Source organism: Arvicanthis niloticus, chromosome 15 (assembly GCF_011762505.2).
Source record: "Arvicanthis niloticus isolate mArvNil1 chromosome 15, mArvNil1.pat.X, whole genome shotgun sequence".
Taxonomy (NCBI): Eukaryota; Metazoa; Chordata; class Mammalia; order Rodentia; family Muridae; genus Arvicanthis; species Arvicanthis niloticus.
Window position 1 is genome coordinate 56,263,998 of NC_047672.1, and position 20,080 is coordinate 56,284,077.

At 36.4% G+C, this 20,080-nt stretch overlaps 1 long non-coding RNA gene across 1 annotated transcript in view; it reads right to left on the minus strand.

The window, feature by feature from the left end:
• Window positions 1–2,018: 2,018 nt before the first annotated feature.
• LOC143434471 (uncharacterized) overlaps window positions 2,019–20,080 on the minus strand; it is a 39,705-nt gene continuing 21,643 nt past the window's right edge. The window contains exons 2-3 of the long non-coding RNA XR_013103945.1: window positions 3,387–3,431; window positions 2,019–2,419 (exon numbers count right to left, since the gene is read on the minus strand). This is a non-coding gene — a long non-coding RNA (uncharacterized LOC143434471). The remainder of the gene's footprint in view (window positions 2,420–3,386; window positions 3,432–20,080) is intronic.

Genomic DNA, 20,080 nt, shown 5'->3' on the forward strand with positions numbered 1-20,080 from the left:
AACTTGAGGACTAGGTTACAAATGTGAAGGCACATTAGTTGGAATAAACAAAATCAAAGAACAGTTCCTGATAGGGGATTTTTCAGAAGTGCAAATCCCAAAGACAGCAGATTTGTGGTTTTCCTCTTTATTCTCCTCTCTCTCTGTCTCTGTCTCTCTCCCTTTCTCTCTTTCATTTTCAATCTCCCTCATTGCTTTCCTCCTATCTCTATCTCTGTATCTAACTTTATTGTTCTCAAATTCTATCAGTCTGTCTGGATTCTTTTCACTATGTCCTGAACTGTTCCTGACTTGTTTACATAGATACCAGATATCTCCTCTAGAAACAGACAGAGGTTAGTCATCATGTCATCATGACAGCAATGAACCAACTTGGTCCAGTAGGACCTTAAAAGCAGTTGAGATGTAGTGACAACATGCAGGTGGTAGAGCAGAAAGGGGATAATGGGCAAGAGTGCAAGGTTGGGACCAACTGTCCCTGTATCACACTTTCATTAACAATCTGACAAAAAAAACTAATTGAATCACTTTGGGCTATCTGAGTAAGACAGAGAAATTAGGACTGATGGATTGACAGGAACAACTTAGATGTCTGATGTAACATGAACTGCCATGTCAAATTTATTTGGCAAGACATTATGACATAGAAAATGAAAAGACCTTCATAGTTGGGCACATGTTAAATGTGACCAGAAAAGTTGACCACAGGGCCTATGCACTTTTGTGGGGTTTCAAAAATAAATGAAAGAAATAATAAGAAACTACTATTTCCCTGATGGACTGCATAGGCTACCCCGGTGGCCCAACTCTTGGAGGGTTCTGTCTTCAGTAAAGAATAGGATTGACTAATACATAAATGTACTCAGCATTATAGATACTCTGTAGCATGTTTGGTGAGCATTTGTTCAGGGAATTGGCAGTTTTGTAGTCCTACCATAGTGATGTGACAAGGTGAATTTCATTAGAGATGACATTTTTACTTCAGTTGTCCCTCATCTTGAGTTGAGAAGGACAGAATACTTTTAGGTTTTCCTAGAGTTGGTAACTTGTGTATTCATGGGGACAGCATTTTAGAGTCAGAGTGCATTACAGAGAGTGTTAGAAAGACTACTTATCTAGAATAGAGACCATTTCCCTGTTCTCTGCCTTAATATATACATTGGATATTGAAGGTCAACTTAACATGGGTAACAACCAGGCTACAAAGGGAGATGTGGTTGTGAGCTGTTCTTGGACAGTCATATTTTAAAAGTTATTATGTTATTTTGGTGGGATTACAACGGCCATTTCATTTGATCAGCATTAAAGAATCTCTTTTTTAGCAAAGGTATGAGTTGGTGTTGTCATATCCATTTTAAAGGTGTAGCTACATGTAACTATCCCTGTCAGTTGGGAAGAAGAGACAGACAATATCAGTAGCCACTTGCTTAAGAAAGCTTTATATTTTTTAGGGATTTATAAGATTTTTTCATTTTTTTATTATTATTCATTAATCTTTTTACAGTCCAGTTGTTATCCCCCTCCCAGTCTGCCCTCCAACAGTTCCTCATCCCATCCCTCCTCCCCCATCTCCAAAAGGATGTCCCAACCTCCCCACCCCACCAGACCTTCTCACTCCCTGGGGCTTCAAGTTTCTCAAGGGTTAGGTGTGTCTTCTCTCACTGAGGCCAGACCAAGCAGTCCTCTGCTTTATATGTCAGGGGCCTCAGATTCTTATAAAATTAGAATTTTATAATTTTATATAAAATCATAAATATAAATTTAGTTACAATAATATAATATAATTATAAATATAAATTTATATAGATATAAATAATATAAAATGAAATTATAAATTTTAAACATTTATAATTTCAAAAAATGTATACTTCTTGAGTAATAAGAAGTCAGAGAAATATGGGGAAGTTGTGAAGCTTAGAGATAGCTCACGGAGTAAAATAGATGCCAGGCATAACATGGGAACAAAACACTATTAGAAAAATGATAACACAGACAACCAAAATCAAGATCCATTTTTATTGTAAGGAGAGACATAATGACATATTTTATGGAAGTTCCAGGAACTGCATTACTTCATCCCAAGTGAAATCCATGAGATCACCCTGGAGAAAGAGATCAAGAATGAAATCTCTAAGTTGGGAGCTGGTGATCTCTTGGGTGTTAGAAGGGAAATATGCGGGGAGATTTCGAAGGATAATATCAAAAAAGTGGTGAGCATGTCGGATGGGGCTCGTTGTCGCATTCATGAGTTTAAGAGGATTAGTAATTGGTCTTCTTGAACAAAAGTTGTAGACTAATGCAGACTGGTCGATCTTGCACTGGTGAGAGATGGATGCAGAGGAGAAAATCTCTGAATCGTCACTCAAGGGAGTCAGAGAACTTGGTAGAAGTTGGTGTAGATCTTCAGGAACCTCTCACCCTGTGAAAGAACCTTGACATATTACTCAATCCCCAGTCCCATTTGTTAAGGAGAGTTTTTTTCTCAGTGAGGAGGGATCTGGCTGAGGATTACCCTAGGTCTTTACTTGACCTTGTTTCTGCAATACTGCCTTACTTCTTTACTGTCATCCTCAGTTCACTGTACAACATCATCGCTCCCTTGTCTAGCTCACTGGGTAGCCCTTTGTTCTTCTTATTAATAGCCTTGAAGATTAGTCCCAGAGATGTCACAAAAATCACAAGTTAATTCATTTCAAAGTTCAATGAAAGATTTGTGTCAAGACATGTCCTTTCACATAGGACCCTAACTGGGCTGAGATGTGCATATTTGTGGAAGGATATCTGACCTCACAAGTGCCATTGTGGGAAGTGTTGCCCAGGACCATTGGGTCTTTTACATTAGCAGGGTATGGAGCCCTTTAATATTTGGGATCTCAAGGAAAGGACATGAAACCTGGATATGGAAAATAGCTAACCACTTTGAAAGAATTTTACAGAACAGATCAAACTGTGAAGTAATATTCAGTTGAGAGTACTGTTCAGGGGCCATGGATCTCAGTCTGGGAGTGTGTGTTGTGGTTAAGCCAAATTACAGAAGAATATAATACACTTCATTTTCAGGGTACAGGATAAAATTCAGTCCTGCTTTTTATTTAAGTACATCCCAATAGTGAGTCTGAAGTATTTAAAGCATCATCCTATGGGAAGGCAGAGGATCAGTGACCCTGAGTTCTAACAGGACAACCTCCAGAGAAAAAGGGGCCCAAGATATCTGCAACTCAATGAGGTGTGGCTTTCTAACAGGGGCTTCCTACCTTATTGGAAGAACTCCCAAGGAGGAAGGTGTCTGCAAAGGACTTGTGATGCAGGACCAATTGGTTCTACAATCAATAGTTAAAGGGTAAGAAACACTGGATAGAGGCTAGGTTTGTCCAGGAGAAACTCACCAATGTGTATCCTCAGATGAACAAATTCAATCTCAGAGGGCTGTCCTAAAGAGGAAAGAAAAGAAAGTAGAGAATATAGAAAAATATCTTCACTGTAACATGTATAAATTCAACCAAGACAACTGGCCACTGTCTGCTGTTTGATATTTTGGGAAGTGGGTTGGAAACATTCCTATGTCTCTTGGATGCTAAATAGTTAGGCCACTAACAACCCAACCATCCATATCCCACCAAAGAGCTGTCTTATCTTGGTCAGAAATTACCAATGTTCAGAGAAAGATAGTACTTCTACAAAGAGGTCTGTAAATGAAGGTCTTCCTTAATATTGTGAGCCAACTTACAGTCCCAAGAAATAAATTGAAAAATGAAATGATATCATTATCCAGATGACCCCAGTTATCATCTATAGTAGTACACCAAAAAGCTCAAGATACATAATTTTTAACATGCTTATAAAATATACATGGTCAGAGGATAAATTGCAAATAAATCTTTTAAATATTTTTAAAAGTGGAAATTTTTAGCAAAATTAAAGTTAACCTGCAAATGATCAAAATAAAACATCTAGAAAATCCCCCACATATCTAGTCATCTTATGAAGTAACCCATGAACCAGGGAAGAAATCACACAAAAATTAGAAAACATTGTAAAGCAACAAAAAAAAGTATAATACATTAGTATTTTGGAGTGGAATTAAAGCAAAACATAGAATTTTAGTTTTGAATGAAGTTTAAAATGGACAGTCATATATAAATAAAGAACATTTTAAAATCAATGGTCTTATCTTCTTTAAAAACTAAAGAGGTTAACAAAGTATACTCAGAGGAAGAGGAGAGAAGGGAATAGTAAATATGAAAACAGAAATCAATGGTTTACTAACAGAGAACTGCAACGTGGCTCAGTCCTCAGAGTGTATGCCCAGCCCACTTGAGGCCCTGGGTGGATCCCCAGTACTGCATGAGCCAGGGGCAAAGTTACACAAGTGTAATTCCAGCACTTGGAAGTTGGATGCAGAAGATGTACCTCAAGGCTATCTTTGGCTGCAGAGCAAATTGGAGGCCAACTTGAACTTGCTCTCAACAGACCAAAGCAGGACAAATGAAGAGAAAATGTCAGTGCATATGTATTATTTTTACATACATCATATTGTGCCTTACTTGATTGGTTGCTCCCACTTGGATGGTGATCCCACTGTGCTATCACTACAAATAAAGCTATAATGAGTTGAAAGGACTGTCTAGTCAAACTTGTGGTTGCCATGTCAGTTACTATCTTAAACTGGTCGTTCTGGTAGCTTTGTTTCTTTCAGATTGCCAGTTACAGGAAGGGAAGTGGCTTGCCACTTTCTAATGGTTTTCTGACTCGGGATTTGGACTTTTGAGCTTTAGATGAGCTTCTGGATTTGGGCCAAAGTTATAATAGGTTGAAACTCTTGAAATCCTTGGGTGTGAGAGAGAATGAGTTGTGCTTTGGCAAGGACTTGAATCTTTAAGGGCCAGATGGCATCCTGTGGCAGGCTGAATTGCAAGCTAGACTCAAGAATCTCGACCATTCTGGCATAAGTTCTGCATTGCATAATGCTTGGGGTCTTGAATATGACAGATTTTACCTCAGTGGCTAAAATACATTACAGGTAGCGGTATCACTAAAGCTCACTATACCTAGATGAGTCTGATCAAATCACATGGACATGTAAAAGTAGAGGATTTCTCCCTCTCAGTAAAGAAGCAGTCAGATTTTCCAAAACAGAGTTTGATATAGCACAGCAAGCCTGGTGATTCTGGGGACAGTGTGAAAAGGAATGAACCTGGTCTCTAATTGCTGAAAGCAGCCCCACGCTGGCAGCCAGCAAGAAAATGTGTAACTCAGCGCTACAAACATAGGAGAATAAATTCTGCCAACAACCTGAATGAATTCTGACACTCATCTTCTCTTGAGTCTCTAGTCAAAAATTTAATCCAGCAGAAACTCAACTTACAGCATCTGAAACCCAGAGAATTCAGCCTTGCCATAATAAATTCAGGTCCCACAAAACTATGAAATAGTTATTGATCAGCTAAATTCATGAAACTTTGTGAATATTCCTGTAGAAAACAAATATAGATTCCTAAAATCTTAAATCAATTTATAAAAAGTAAAAATAATAATACACAGCCAATAAATAACAGAATATTACATCATGTTTAAGTGAGGTTTGGCTTGCATATGCTATATTTTTATTTTAAAAGAAAAAGCCATTTTTTTTTATGTTAACAGACTAAAGAAAGTCTCAGGACTGAGGAGGAAAAAAAGGACACAAAGTCCCACCCCTTGCCAAGAAGCTATTTGCAATTGATAGCTTCTGGAAAAAAACAAACCTATTTTCTCCAGTGGAGTGTCTCCGGTGTGTCAGTCACATTTCAGTGCAGGCCTGGTGCCCAGGAGAAGCTGCCCAACACAAATGGACTCCATAGGTTTTGTGTGCGCTTTTTGCTTTGTTCAGTGTCTTTTTATCTTTCTAGGTCTTTTGGTTTATTTGTTTTGTTTTTGAGAGAGAGGGAAGAAAGAGGAAGTTGGATGGGTATGGAAGTGAGGAGAATACGGGAGGGGCTGGCAGAGGGGAAGGTATGTGACCAAAATACATCATCTGAAAAGAGCTAAGTAAAGAAGAAAAGCTATCAGATCATATCACTTAGAGTTTTTTAAAAATGACAAAAATTTAATATTCACTCATGATCCCATTACAAATCTGTGGCAGACCAAATAGCAAAAAGAGAGGGAAGGGCAGATCATATTGTGATAAAGAACATGCACAAAAACCTAAAGTCAATGTCCTGCTTAATAATAAATACTAGATGTTTGCCAGACAAGACTCAACTCTAACTATACTTAGGCAAATAAAACATTCTAAAGGAATATAGATAGGAAGCAGAAGAATATTCTGATCTATAATTACAGACACCATTATTATAAATATAGTAAACCCTAAAGAATATAATTAAAAGGAAATTAGAACTAAAACAGACTTTAACACGGTTGTATGATATAAGTGAACATGCAGAAATTGTTTTGTGATGCACAACAATGAGCTGAAAAACAGACTTGAGTAAATAACTCCATATAAAGCAATAAAGAATATTATAAATATTTTTAGAGAATATTCTCAGAGAAATAGATCCTAAATTATGTGTGAGAATTGTATGCTTAGAACCTTTAGAGCATTTGGGAGAAGCAAAGGATTCCTGAATAAGTGGAGTCTCCACAACTAAAGACTGGAATAGCCAATGCTCTTAAGAAGGGAAGTATATCTCTTTCAGATAGGTATGAACATTCCAATAAATCCAGACCAAAATTCCAGATTTTTTCCCTATAAATTAATAAACTGATTCTAAAATTTCTGTTAATAAAAGTTATCGACAATAATTTTGAATAAGGAAAATAGTTTTGGAAAACTTATCTCCCCCTTTTAATAAAAACACAGATAAATCAGAGCATCAGTTGGAACAAGGATAGCCATATACATAGATTAAAATAAAAGAATACCATTTAGAAGACGACATATACAGGTATGTGGTCAATTTATTTCTGACATAAATGCCAAAGGAAATTAATGAAAAAATAACTTTCAATAGACAGACACTAGAAAGTCCCAGATGCAGGAACCCAAAAGGTTCCCAGGACCCAACAAGGAGGACATTAGCCAAAATGCCCAACAAAGAGGAAAGAGAACCTGTACAGACCATATCTATTGATAGTCACAGCCCCGGGTTGAGGGATGGGACCACCCACCCATCTCAAAAATATTAATTCAGAATTAATTCCTGTCAAAAGGAAATGTGGGGACAAAGAGTAGAGCAGAGACTGAAGAAAAGGCCATCCAGAGACTGCCCCACCTAGGGATCCACCCCATCTGCAGACACCAAACCCAGACACTACTGTTGATGCCAAGAAGTGCTTGCTCACAGAAGACTGGTAGAGCTGTCTCCTGAGAGGCTCTGTCAGAGCTTGACCAATACAGATGCGGATACTTGCAGCCAGCCATTGGACTGAGCATGGGGACCCCAGTGGAGGAGTTAGGGGAAGGACTGAAGGAGCTGAAGGGATTAGCAACCCCACAGAGGAAGAACAACAATATCAACCAACCAGACCCTCCAAAACACCAGGAACTAAGCCACCAATCAAAGAGTACACATGGAGGGACCAATGGCTCCAGCTACATATGTAGCAGAGGACTGCCTTATCTGGCATCGATGGGTGATGAGCCCTTTGGTCCTGTGGAGGCTTGATGCCCCAGGGTAGGGTAATGTTAGGGCAGTGAGGTGGGAAAGGATGGGAGGGAGTGAGAGGATGGGGAAGCACCCTCATAGCAGCAAAGAGGGAATAGTGAGTTTAACTGGGAAGAGGGATAACATTTAAAATGTAAATAAATAAAATAACCAATAAAATAAAAACAAAACAATAAAAACACTTAATTTTAACTCACATTATACTTGAGAGGCTAATTCAAAATTGTTCATTGACTGACCTAAGTGTATACCTAGTAGTAAAATACTTTTAGAAAGAAACATAAGAGATAATTTCTATGGCCTACAGATAAAAATTTAATGCAACAAATATGAAAGGCACCAACCACAAAGAAAAATAATTAATAAGACTTTATAAAAATTGCTAACTTCTGTTCCTTAAAAGACACCATGTTTAAGAAACAAACAAACAAAAGAACAATCTATGTCAGATTAGAAAAATATTCTTACACATGTGCTGAACATGAATGTGAGCACAGAACATTACTATGGTTCTATAACAAGAAGGCAAATGGTACAATTTGAAATTGAGCAAAATATTTGAATTGATCTCTTACATAAAAATGTCCAGTTATCTAAGAGATACCTGAACCATGCACAATGTCAGTATTCATGAAAAGAATGTAAATTCAAGCTAAAGTGAGTCTTATGTAAAGATTGTTACATAATTATGTACATTGTTCAAAAGTCATCAAAATCTGTTATTAAATATATACATTTTACCTTAGAAATAACAGTGCTATAAATAAGAAAATACGTGATGATTAGGTACAAGATGACATAATAATGTAACAAATATATTTAATGTATAAAGTTTAATTTAAAAGGCCTTGTTGAATCATCTAGTATGAAGAAAAGTATTGCAGCACACATTTGATGTTATTAACTTGACTTATTAATGTGATCAAAAGTAGAAATAAGAATAAGAAAGTGCAAGAGAGACATTGTCTATTATACAATGTAATTATATGTCAAAACATGTGCATGCATGTGCATATATATATGCATATTTTTCCAGAAAAGAAAAGAATATGACTGAAATATTGCATGAAAAATCTAAAAATAATTGAGAACTTCCATAAAATTTAAGTGGCAGCTATTAAGGATTGGTGAATTTTCTAGAAAGCTTAATGTTCTGATACTTAAATATATTAATATGACATTTATTAAGTACTACATAATTACAGTGCTTTTTATATAAGGAAAATAAACTTTAAGTACATTTATGTTAGCAAACAGAAAATCTGGAAAGGCTCAGACAAGTAAAGTATACATGATATCAGAACTGAGGTCTTTACAATGGAGTAGAGAGTCTATAGATCCATAGGCTCAAGGATTAAAAATTAGCGAAGAATATGAACAAATTTTCAGAAAAGAAAAATCTAACAGCAAAGAACCACAGGAAACATTATGGCCATAAAATAAAATAAAATAAGCCACTGTATTATTCATATTCCTAGACTGACAAATTAAAGTCATATTCCAGAAAACTTTCAAGTTTTGAAGATTTTGTAATAATAATAATAATATAATAATAACTCTCCTACATAGTTAGAGAAAATATAAAATAAAGATCATTTAAAGCATGTGAGGATTTTCACGCCTCCTTTTCTGTAATCTGTTGGACATATTCTCATACCCTGTATATGAATGATTTCTACAGCACTGTTTGTAAGAGGAACAAACCATCAACAATGTGAAAAGAAGGTGGGATAATAACCTGGCCTTCATTCTTCTGTGTCAGGGCTGTACCATGTGTGCAATTATAACAGAACTTAACATGGATAAAGATAAGTATCACATTTGCATCTATATAATAGATAAATGAATAAATGAACAACAGAAGTGTAAGATGAGAACCATTTATGGGGTAGAAAGAGCAGAGAGGGAAGAAAAATTCAAAAGGTAATAGAAGAAATGACAAGTATCAAAGTATGCTGCCATGTATGTGGAAATGGTATAAGAAATCCTTTTCTCTGTATAATTAATGTATGCTAATGAAACAATTTAACGAATGCTGTATGAGGTGATTTGTTTACAAAACGGAACAGCAACATACGGAATAAACTATGGAAACTTGCATGGAAAAATATACCCTAAATTTTAGAGAATAAAAATAAATAGCTATGAGAATTCAATTAAGTATAAAGAGTTTTCTTTAGAGATTTGTTTCTGAAACCAACAAAGCATGAAAAAAATATGATTTGAAAAACTTAGAGAGGAGTATATGAAGATGACAGGGTGGCAGGTAGGTAGGTAGGTAGGTGGACAGGCAGGTAAATAGGTAGAATACATAGATGAATGGATGGATGGGTGGGTGGGTTGTTGGTTGGTTGGGTGAGTAGATAGATACATAGATGACAGATAGATAGGAGATAGATAGATAGATAGATAGATAGATAGATAGATGTCGTTTCTAAACTCTTCCTAATTATAGTTTAAAAAAAAAACAGATATCTAAAATCATCTAGTAAGTGTTGAATACTGAAGCTTCCCCCTGTGTCATTGACAGAGAGAGATCTATTACTATGCTGTCAATGTTCTGTCAGGGGTAGTCATAATTTTATGAAGAGCAGATTTTTTTTAAGGTTAAATCCATATCTAAGAATTGATCAAACTAAGAACCAGTTGAATCTGTCATGCCAACTGTCTTCGAGATCAATACTGATCACTATATTATTACCAGATATAGACTGTAAAAGTAGAAAAAAAAATTACTGGCTCAACCCAATTTCTCAGGCAGCCCAGGAATGGATCATGGAGCTTCAACAGCCTTGTGAGTTATCTGAAGCATGAAATTTATTTACCATGGACCCCTGCCTTCAACTTTCTTTTGCTTATTAATGCTTCACTTTACCTCCTAGATCTTTCTAGGAGACTCTTGTCTACTTTTTATTCTGCTCCTTTGAGGCTCAAAATTTGTTGGGGTTTTTTTTTTTTTTTTCTAAAGTTTTCCTGTATCTGGTCTCCAAAGGCAGAACTATAGAAGTGGAGGGGCTTTACCTTATGCTGAGTCAACAGCTGGAATGTAAAAATCCCGGAAAGGAAAACTGGTGGTCTCAAAAAAGTCACATGAGAAGAAACAATATTGTAATGGGAAAATTCTATGACAAAAATCATATCCGCATCTATTACGCATCATTTGACATTTGAAAGCTTTTATAATGAATAGATGCCTTTAAACAAACACTCCGTGGCAAATGTTGATTTATTTCCATATGATTACAATTAATTACTATAATTTGAATGAATCAGAAGTATGACTGCTAAATGGCTGAAGGAGGCACTGTACTTGTGTGGGCATTTAAAACAACGTAGACAAAATGTGATTTGGGTTTGTTTTTTTTTTTTTTTCTAAGCCAGTTACCATGCTGTCACATGGAACTCAAGAATACAATGGTCACCAACCAAAGAGTGGTAAATATACTTTATATATTTAACATAGAATTCTGAATAGCCTCTAATAGTCTGCTTTTAAGTAGCATTCTTGGGTTCATGCTGCTAGAGAGAGAAGGAAACAGCCTTAGAGCTGTGAATGCAAAACACTTCCTTCAAAATAGTTGTTTCCAAATATGACAGAAATTGTAAAGTATCCTTCTAGAACTTCTAGAAATGTCTAAGCCAGAAAACACTAGTGTGAAGGAGGTGTACTGATAACACCCAAAGGGAAGAGACTCATATTACACTACTCGTGGATACTGTCTACTGGTGGGCATGTAGTGTTGCTACACAGAGAAGGACACAAAAGAAATGGAAAGCCAGAACCCACTGAGAAGACAGTGATGCTGTCTAGAAATGGTTGAGTGAAGGTGAATTGAGTTGAGAGCAAACTGAATACACTATTCCTCCAAGAACTCTTCTAACAAAGTTCTTGGTTTGATGTGAAACAATTGACATTTGTTTTTGGTGGTGGTGGTGGTGGTGTTGCTTGTATTGATTTGTTGAGACTAGGTCCTTTTATACTGTTGTATGGTCAAGTCTAGCCTTTAAATCAAGATTCTTCTGCTTCAGTCTGACAGCTTCTGGGATTACAGCCATGTGCTACCACACCAAGCTTTCTAAGTTGCTCATTCTTATACTGATGGCAGTATTTCTCAAAGGACATTATTTTATACCTCCATCCACTCTAGGCAATTCTTAGAAACATTCATCTCCATTAAATTTTTCTTCAGATTTCAGGGAAAAAAAGACAATATTACTATTGGTTAACCCTGGCATGGCACTGACAATGGAAAAACTGGATACAGGGGGAAAGTATATGTATATAGTTTGAAGGCCAAAGATATAAAGTCTATTATAAAGTAGCCCAGGGTAGACTGGGGGACACTTTTTAATGTAAAAAGAAAAGAGAGAGAGAGAGAGAGAGAGAGAGAGAGAGAGAGAGAGAGAGAGAGAGAGATCCATATAAGGGAGTGAATTTACACACGTTACAGCCAGTACTTTCGCATGACATGTTGCTAAGTATACACTGATGAGTAAATGTGTAATACTGAAGGAACACAATCGTACTGATGCTCCATGGCGAGAATCCTAGTGGCTTCCACTGCTTCCTTCTCTGCTTTAAGATCCACTCTCCTTTTCACCATCTAATGGTAGAATTAGAAGCAGCTAGGAATGACTAATAATAGCCTACAGAAGAAGACTGACTTCTCTAGATGCTGGTGGAGAAAAACAGTGATACGGAAACTATGTAACTGGTGATCAAAGCCAGAAGATGAAAGTGGGGTAAGTAGTCTATTCCTCATCCTGCAGACTTGAGAAGAACGTAAACTTCAAGTAGATGTCTTAGATATTTTGTAGGATATTTTTCATGTGATTGACAAAGAGTATGGTGATTTAAGATGTCTTGGTGGATTCATTCACCTTGTCATCTATGATGGTGGAATAATTGTTTTGAAGTGACAAATTTATCTGGAAAAGTAGTTTCTCATTCAAGTACTAAGTCAGTTTTCTTCAGTGGAGTGAACACTTGGTGTATCAATCACAATTCAAAGAACTCTTCATAACCAGGAGTAGTAAGACAACACAACCACAATGCTGTTGGTATTTAAATGAGAGATATAAAAGGAGAGATATGAGAGAGAGAGAGAGAGAGAGAGAGAGAGAGAGAGAGAGAGAGAGAGAGAGGGAGAGGGAGAGGGAGAGGGAGAGGGAGAGGGAGAGGGAGAGGGAGAGGGAGAGGGAGAGGGAGAGGGAGAGAGAGAGAGAGAAAGAGAGAGAGAGAGAGAGAGAGAAGTTCTGGTGAGTAGGGAGATGAGGAGGATCTGGAAGAAACTGAAGATGGAAATAAATATACTCAAAATACATTCTCAAAAAAATAAATACAAAATTATTTTTATAGTTTGTTGAAATCCTATTAGATGGTGAGATCCCCAAGAATACAAAATAAATAAAATATATGCCCTGATAAATATAGTGATAGATAATGTAGCTGTAGAACTGTTAAAATTCCCCAGCAAGGGTTTAGTCAGCCTTCTGTTGCTATAGCCACACAATTGAGATAATCATTTTAAAGGGGAAAGATGTGTATTGGGTCACACGTTCAAGTATTTCAACCCAGTCACCAGCCTCATTGCTCAGGGCCTGTGATGAGAAACAAATCTGTAAATACAGAAGAGGACAACACTACTCACTTCCTGGTGACCAGGAAGGAAAAAAGGAGGGTCCAATCCCAATATCTCCTTAAAGGTATGCTTCTGATAACATAATTTTCTCCATCCTCCTTATGAACATCATCTCCTAATAGTTCTGCAACCTCACAGAAGAGCTCTATGCTTGTGACAATGCTTTTATCATATGGGCCTTTCAGAGACACTTATCCATCCACAAAGGGCACAAAGAAGGAAAGACAAGTTAGCAGATAGGTCCTAGACATAGAGCCTGGAGAAGTGATGCAGAACGATAGGAAAATAGAGCTCACAGGTCCTATTATTCTAGAAAATAAGAAACTGAGAAGGCTTTAAATTATGGATTCAAATACAATATAATAAAATAAGAAAGTTTTAAGAATATGTGTTTAAGATCAAAGAGCAAAGCAGAAGCTCGGCTACTTGAGGGACAAAGATAAAGGAAAGCCAAACAGGACAATAAAAGTGACTTCCCCATCAATGGTCTATGTATAAATTCACAAGCATGGGGTAGAGGGTGAACCTGTAGGCAATGGGTAACAAATGTCGGGAGTAAAGTGATAGTAGAGTGACCACGCTACAAAGTGATTAACTAGACCTTGAGGAGATTTCTCTCTAATCTAATCTCATCTATGATATCAACAATCTTTAAATCAACCCTAATGATCAGAGGGTATCTTTGCTCGACTTCCATACCAAGTTGTTCTTTCCCTGGGACATCATCTCTGGTATTGCAATAAATTAAGACAAACAGCCAAGAAATACACATTCCTTCCCCTGCCTGGTTCACCAGGTCAAGCCCAGGGCAGCTGCCCTCAGGCATGAGACTTTAGTACTCTAGTTCCTATCATATTTATACTTGGTATGTTTGTTTTACTAAAATATTGACCTCCAAACATTTAAATAATAGATATCATACTGAAGAAGCTCTGGATGCTCCCGATGCCCTGCCATATTGTCACCAAGGAAACAGCCTTGCTTTGAAAACCAATTTTCAAGCAAAAGAATATCATGTTTTGTTTTCCAGAAGTATTGGTTCTATAAATAAACTTGGACAAAGCCAATTCCTCATGCCTCCCTCTTCCCTTCTCTCAGTACATGCTATGACTACTCTGAATATTCTCTGGAAGACCACATCATATGAGTTGAAATGGATACTGATGCCCACTGGTTAAAGCAAACTCCTTCTTAGGAACCTTAGGAGTCTATTATGCAGTAAGCAAACTTTTTTCTATTAGATATTTTAAAATTTCAACATAGCTTTCTATATTAAAAGAAAACTCTCTCATCATCCTGACTGACAAATAACTCCACTGAGACAAATGTTTTCATAAAAAATATTAAGTATATCTTGGCCAATTGTGAAGTTAGAGAATCATTTGCCAGATTGTTGAAGTAAAATAATAATAATAAAAAAAACACCTGCTTTCAGCCTCTAGCATGCTATAATGTATGAATTTATTCTTGTGTTTATAGTGAATATGTATTAAAGCCAGAAAATGAGAACTACTTTGACAAATAACTTTGTTGTACTAAACATTCAATAGAATGTTATGTCAAGGTGGTTGTAACTTTCAAAAGAATTTGTCCTCACTTCCCTGACTTCTTCAAGGGTGGTGGCTTAATAGACGACAAATCACAAATAACTCTCAGCAATGCATGTATTGAGTTATTGTGATAATATGGCTATAGCCATAGTATTACTAACTTACAGAATTAATGCTACTTACAGAATTTGTTATCTCTGAGCAAAGGTTTCTGCAATTGGTATGATGGATTTCTTTAATGGTGTGGTCAATGAAACAGAACGCCTGCTTGTGAAAGATACTAAGACAAGCTCCATGTGGTAGATGAACATCTATTCGTTCCCAATATTTTTTTTTCTATTTGCTTTTAAAAATAAAGGCCACCTTTCATAATTCTCAAGAAGTGAAGATGGAAATTTATGTCCTTCAATAGGTAGTTAACTTTTAGATAGAGAATTTCTCCAAGATATTTTAAAAACTAATGAACTTATTCTTTGAAATTTTCGTATAATGTAGTTAGATCATATACGTTCCCTCTCTCAACTCCTCTCAAATTAGTTCTGTATTATCCAACTACTCGTGGTCATAAGCCCTTCCCTGGAGTGCAGTTGGTGTACCAGCAGCAATCAAATTTCAATAGTTTCCTCAGCTGGGGCAGCCTGTCTTCCTTACTTTATGTTGGGATTTTGTCTGGTGTGATCTTGTGTTGGTCTTGTGCATGTTGTCACAATCAGTCGATATGTGCATCTGCCTTATTGTACCTGTAAACATCATTTCCTTGAAGTCACACGCTACTTCTGTTTCTTGTGGTCATTCTGCTCTATCTTCTGCATAGATCCCTGAGAAATTTAAGCTACTCTTGTTTTGTAACTTCTCAGAAGTCTGTCATTATCTCCCATAGTCCATCTGGACTTTTAAGGACAATACTGTCATCTTTCATTTGTTGGGGTTATGTGTTCACATGTTTATATGGCACTTGTCTGTCATTCCATCTAAGATTATTCTTACTTATCACTATCTTACAGGGTGAGTTGTTATTTGTAATTATTATTATTCCAAAGACAGAGGGATTGATGTGTGGTCTCAATCAGCTACTAAATCTATCTATCCTTTTACACACCTAAGTATTAGCCACAGGTTCACCATGAACTCAGTGAAAACACTCTTACCAGAATTGGGCCCAGTGTCTCTATTTTGCAACTGGCTTTAATACATGTTCACTCTAACAAGAGGGTTCTCACAGCCTGGTAGTCTCTGAGACAAGGTTAATCACAATTATAATGCAACAAGCTCTTCCCAGATATTAGCAGCTTAAAACAGCAAAGCTATAGTATATTAGATAATTTATAAGTTCCAGAAATCCAGAAACATCCTTGTGAATCTAGATTGGGACCTTTCATGAACTTGTAGTGACTATATTTGTGGGCTAGTCATCTGATTGTGCAGCAAATGGCTGTTGACATGATGAGATCCAGGTTTCTTGACAAACATAAATCTACAGAGTCTAGAAACTACCTTCCTCTAGGCCATGTGATCTAAGAAAAGCAAAAGCTAACCCATAATGTCTCTTATTTGTATACACAAACCACTATTTCTGTGGTATCATATTGCTTAGAAATAAGCCATGAGACCTAGGTGCAGTAAAGTAAGGAATTTTCCTAAGAATTAACAACTGGTCATGACTACAGCTCTTCATCATGAAATCCTAGCCGTGAGGTGGAGAATCAGTACCTGGTAAGATACAGGCAGCACACAAGTCCACTGGACTTAATCCTACAAGAGAAAAGGTAGGAACATAAGAACTTGTGGTTCCTAGGACCTGATGAGAAGACAATGAATCTAAGGATTCCCTTCCCTTTGTTCCTTTGCTGATGGTTGGGTGGCCTCACCTAATACTTCTAGATTATCATTATCCTATTATTAACTTTATTTCACATTTCACATATGATGACCAGCACAACACACACACACACACACACACACACACACTACACACACACTTACAGACTATACATACACTTGGTTTTTTTTTCCTGTTAGCCTGAACATGACCTTCAGAAAAAATAAGGTCTAAAATTCTTCCTATCTATCCATGAATATATCTATTTTCTACAACAGAGGCACATCAATTAATATCCATAGGCAGAGTTAACAAGAAAAGTAAAAGTCTCAATTCATTGCACTTGAAAAAGGCTAGACAGTCCTAAAAACCAAAATCAAACTCTGCCTTTGTTATTTATGACCTTTCTATTAGCAGATGTACATTAATAATGGAAACAATGGGGTTCTCCATTTTTCCCGTCATGTTGTATGTATGAACATGTGTTGTTTTAGCTTCTAAAGTCTCCATTTTTTCTCATTACTATTGATTGGGAAAATGATTCCAATGGAACAGTAAGAAGGAAGAGAAGTTCCAAGTTCTCTGTGACTATAAATTTCATTACATGTTTTATGAAACAGAAATGGCTAAAATTAGTGCTTGTTTAATTAAAGTGAAAGTGATTATATTCTTCCCAACTCTTCTAAAATTTGAAATATCAAAAAGAAAATGATTTCTTTTTTGAAGCACTGTGCTACAATTTTGTATATTCTCAAAGAGAGTATAAGTTTATCAGTAACCAAGTTTCAGGGAAGTCTTGACTTTTGACCAAGAAAACTAAGTGGAAAACCTTATGTATAAGAACCCATAATTAGAAGTGGTACCAAACCACATTGACATACTCAGCATTGGAATATTATGAGAATAGAAAGATGTTGTGTTCATCTCTATTCTTACAAATTACCACCCAAAACGAAACTATAGCAAGTTTCTTCAATACAAGAAAGTAGGAATATGACCCAAGGCCTGCAATTTAAGACATATTGTCCTATAATAATATAGAATTGGTTCTTGGATCAGAGCAATGAAGCCAGACAATAATGGACCACTTTTAAGTGACTCTATTTCACGGCTTACTTCCAGTTTTACAGAATTTGTCTAACCAAAGCTAACTCCTGAGAAAAACAAAACAAACAACAACAAAACCCTTCCTCCCTCAATTATCTCAAAGTGTCATTTCACTTGTCAATGTTAGCAATGACATTTGGGAATAATATTCTATCCTAATTTGCTTCATAGGTCACAAATTTATGTTTAGCTCACTGACAAGCTTGTCTTTTCTTTTCATTTCCCATAAACCACCTGGTGACCAAAATTGTAGAAATATAATTCATATTCTAAAGGTTCTAAATTTCTAATTTGCATCTCTAAGGTTTATTCCACAGCCTTCATGAAATATAGTAATTAGTCATTTCATAGGTCAAGTTATTTTTCAAAACGCTTAAAGCAAGAGTGAAAGGTGCTGCTGAAAATATATAATGACATAACTAGAGCTCTGCTCTATTACAATGGGTACATAACTAAAAGGATTGCTAGCCACAGATAGTTCATCTGAACCTGTGGCCGCTAAAGAATCGCAATCCTGAACTTGGGGATAATGAGGGTGGCATGTGGTGCTTTAAAATGTCTTAGCCAGCAATGGTGATGCATTCACTTACTGTAATTCTCCTACTCCAGAGGATAAGATAGGATGCAGATTGGATACCAGCCTAGACACTATAGCAAGGCCCAGTTTCAAAAAACGAAAGAGAGATAAAACAAACAAAAACCAAATATCTAATCAAAACTAACATAATGTGGGCTGGAGGATAATGAAGTCACCAACTTCCTTTTTTTCCCACACCAAAAAAGCAATTGAAAGGATATTAGGATGCTGATACCTGATACTTAGAATATGCTATATAATAATTACCCTGGGAAAATAGGAGACTTCTTTTATCTTATGTTTGTACTAAAAGATTTTATTTCATAGGCAATGCACGTATCAGTGAATTCACGCTCCACGTCAGAAATCACTCCTCCAGCAGATAACAGGATTTACATAGAGATGAGGTACATGTAAAGACTGATGTTGGTTTACTGTTTGCAATAGATAATTTGGAACCATCTCTAACTGTACAAAGAACCGCCCAGGATGAAGGGCTCGTTAATACCCCTGACAGTGTATCAGGTGCTTAGGAATTCTGAGAAACTCTTGATAGTTTGAAACAGAAAAAGCACAGTGACCATAGAGAAATGAGATGTACTTAGGTGTTCCTGAAATGACAATGCCTGAGGCTTCTCTTTATGCACCCACAATAAAAAAAAAAAAAATTCTACAGAATTTTAAATTTTTTTTTTGCATTTTTTATAGGATAAGAGCTGATATTCTTTACACTACTAGCTTAGCCAGTCTCAACCTGGTATGCTTTTCATCTTCATCTGCATTGCTTATCTAGATATAAAAAGTTGATATCAGAACCCATCTGGAGGTTGCTAAATCTTCAATTTAGCAAACACTGCAGTGAATCTCAAAATATTATTTTGATACCAGACTCAAGTAAGGGAAAAAAAAAAAAGAAAGGGAACTTTTCTCCAGAAATTCAAAGATTTTTAGAAAAATGAAATGTTCTTGCTCTTTCTGGGTAACTCGCTAAGCCAGGTTACCTCCCTAAGATGGATGCTGTGTCTATCAAACACAGAGACACATCAAACCTAAAGGCTGATGTCAGAACACTAGCAAGAAACAGCATTGTGTGGGTCTTTTTTATGTATCTGGATTCACCACCACACAGTTCTCCTTTATGCTTTCTGAGATGTAGTCATGAGTTCAATGTACAAGAGCTCAAGAGTAATTATTTCTTTGCCTGGAATAGGGCCTTGAGGGAGAACAGAGGGACCTCTTTAAAGTTGTGAGATACCAGTATGAACTTGACATTGTGACAACACTGCTCACCTAGTGACATCAATATTAGTATCATCTAGGATGGTTGTCAGTGCGGATGGCTGACATGGCCCAGAGTGCACAAAAGGTCCCATGCTAGATAAGCCAATCAGGACACAGCAGCTTCACGATAAAATTATGTGGAATGTTTTCTCACCGACTGAACTGATTAGTATTTACTTTTTTGAATTTGCATTTTTGTTTTTGTGTGTTGTTCTATACTTTGTCCCTCTGACTTACTTTGTTATCATGCAAACATTCTTCACTGTTTTGTAATGACATATATATATATTGTTTTAATTAAAAATTTAAGTTGAATAGATCCTGAAGGCTAACAGAAGGGGGAAAAATGCACAGCAGACAACAATATATATGCAACAATAAATGCAACAAAGATAACAAGGAGGAGATTTTTTTCTCACTTAAAACATTTTTCTTGCAAAAACATTATGTAT